General features: G+C 36.2%; 1 protein-coding gene across 1 annotated transcript in view; it reads left to right on the plus strand.

Annotated features, from left to right (window-relative positions):
• Positions 1 to 2,796, plus strand: part of LOC110039544 — a 98,689-nt gene that overhangs the window by 94,592 nt on the left and 1,301 nt on the right. The window lies entirely within an intron of this gene.

Here is a 2,796-nt window from a genome sequence, read left to right on the forward strand (position 1 = left end):
AGCAGTATATCATCAACATACAGTACCAGAAAAACCATAGAACCATCATCAAGACTTTTCACATAGACACAAGAATCATACTCACATCGCCTGTAGCCAATCTGCATCATGTAAGAGTCAAACCGCTTATACCATTTCTTCAATCTGCAAACCAGATGCTCCTGTCCAGGTTGAGTGAACCCTTCTGGCTGCTCCATGTAAATCTAATCCTCCAAATCACCATACAAAACAATTTTAACATCCATCTGCTCCAAATACAAATCCCAAATAGCTACTAATGCAAGTACTGCTTTGATTGAAGTATATTTGACCACAGGAGAAAAGATTTCATCATAATTTATCCCATTCTGCTGCGAAAATCCTTTTGCTAACAGTCGAGCCTTGAACTTTTTTTCTACTTTTTCTGATATTATAGGTTTCCTTTTATACAACCATTTGCACCCAATAACCTTCTTTCCCTTAGGAAGCTGAACTAGCTCCCCATGTGCAATTTTTCTGCAAAGACTCCATCTCTTCAACCATTGCACACATCAATTTCTCTTTCTCCTAGATAGCGATAACTCCTTGAAAAGTGGCTGGATCATTGCTGCTGATAAGAAGTGCACAAGAGACTAAATCTTCATAACTCAATCTGCTAGGAAACCTTATATTGATGCGTCTCTCCATATCTCTGACAAGAGTGTGATTCTGCAATTCAACTGTATTAGAATCACCAGGTGTTTGTTCTAAACTTTCAACTGTCTCAGTTATTAGTCGATGTTGTTCTAGATCCATCTGCACTGTAACTGAACTGGAATTGTTCCCTTGCATCTTGTCCTGATTCTACTGCAACATGAACTGCTCATCAAAATTGATCTCTGCTGATAACCATCTTTTTTGCAATATGATCCGAAAACTTGTATCCTTTTACACTTTTCTTTTAGCCCAGAAAAATACACTTCTTGGATTTTGAATCAAGTTTTGATCTTTCATATATATGCACATAAACAGGACAATCAAAAATTCGTAAATAATCGAAATTAACAGAATTACCTGTCCATACCTCTTCTGCAAAATTGCCACCCAATGATGCCCGAGGAGATCTATTACTGAGATAACATGTCATATTTATGGCCTATGCCCAGAAACTCTTAGGACGCCCTGCATCCAGTCTCAAGCATCTTGCCCTTTTAGTTAAAAACATGTTCATCATTTCTGCCACACCATTATGTTGTGGTGTCTTGCACACTGAAAAATGTTTCTGAATCTCATGCTCATCACAGAACTTCTGAAACTGTGAATCTGTGTACACTGTGTCTTTATCAGATCTCAAATATTTAATCTTTCTGTCAGTTTGGTTCTCCACCTCAGCTTTTCACAACTTGAATTTAGAGAAAACTTCAGATTTCTGTTTCAAGAAATACACTCAAACTTTCCTGGAAAAAATATCAATAAATGTAATAAAATACTGAGATCCTCACAATGATGATTCCCTGGAAGGACCCCATACATCATTATGCATATAATCAAGAATCCCTTCAATTTTGTGTTTTCCAGTCATAAAACTAACTATAATCTGTTTTTCAAGAACACAAAACTTACAAAGATCGAACTTGCAGCTTTTAACACCATGCAACAAGTTTCTTCTATACAATTTTGTCATCCTACGTTCACTAAGATGACCCAGACGCATATGTCATAAATTTTTACTATCATCATCTGACTCCACAAAATGAAATCTACCTACAACTGTACTCCCCAACAGTTTGTAGATATTACTTGCAATTAACTTTCTTTTCATCATAGTTAGTACACCTTTAACAATTCTAATGATTTCACTATCCTCATCTGTTTTAAGAATAAAACCATTTCTATATAAAGTGCCCATGAAAATCAAATTCTTCTTCAGATTTGGAATATGTCTGACATCACATAAATGTTCTAACAGTGTCATCATACATCTGAATTCTGACTTCACCAATACCAACAATATTGCAATATCTATCATCACCTAGATGAACTGAGTCAGAATTAGTTAACATATATGAAGTAAACCACTCTATGTTAGATGTTATGTGATAATAATACCCTGAATCAATAATCCATGCATCCATGAACTGAATTAATTAAATAAAAAACATATCACTATCAATGCAATCTGAATTGTCACTCTGTACCATATTTACAAACTTCGATGATGCATCACCTTTCTCTCCAGCCTGCTTCTTGAACTTTGGACAATTCCTCTTCCTATGACTTGACTCCTTGCACTTGTAGCAATGAATCGTTCTTTCGTCTTTAGACTTTGATTTGAAATTTCACCTTCAAGAACTTTCCTTCTCTTTCTTACTTCCACGATCTTGATTACCCTTAACATATAAACTGTCGCTATGAGAGCTTTCCCCTGCATTCTGCTTCCGTTGGTTGTGAGCCAACAATGCTGTAGTAATCTTATCAACTTTGATAGTTTCTTTCTCATATGTCAGAGTAGTCACCAGATGTTCATAAGAAGAAGACAATGAACACAATAAAATCATTGCTCGGTATTCATCCTCAATAAACGATAAAACGGCCGACATCACTGCAATCTTAATTTTCACTTTGCACCACATTTACAGACTTTGATGAAGTATCACCTTTCTCCCCAATCTACTTCTTCAGCTTTGGACAATCTCTCTTCATATGACCTGGCTCCTTGCACTTGTAGCAATGAATTTTTTTTTTGCCTCTAGACTTTGATCTGGAATTTCGCCTTCCAGATCCCTCCTTCTCTTTCTTCCTTCCACGATCCTGCTTACCCTTAACATATAAACTGTC

The sequence above is a fragment of the Phalaenopsis equestris genome, unplaced genomic scaffold, assembly GCF_001263595.1.
Source record: "Phalaenopsis equestris unplaced genomic scaffold, ASM126359v1 Scaffold000002, whole genome shotgun sequence".
NCBI lineage: Eukaryota > Viridiplantae > Streptophyta > Magnoliopsida > Asparagales > Orchidaceae > Phalaenopsis > Phalaenopsis equestris.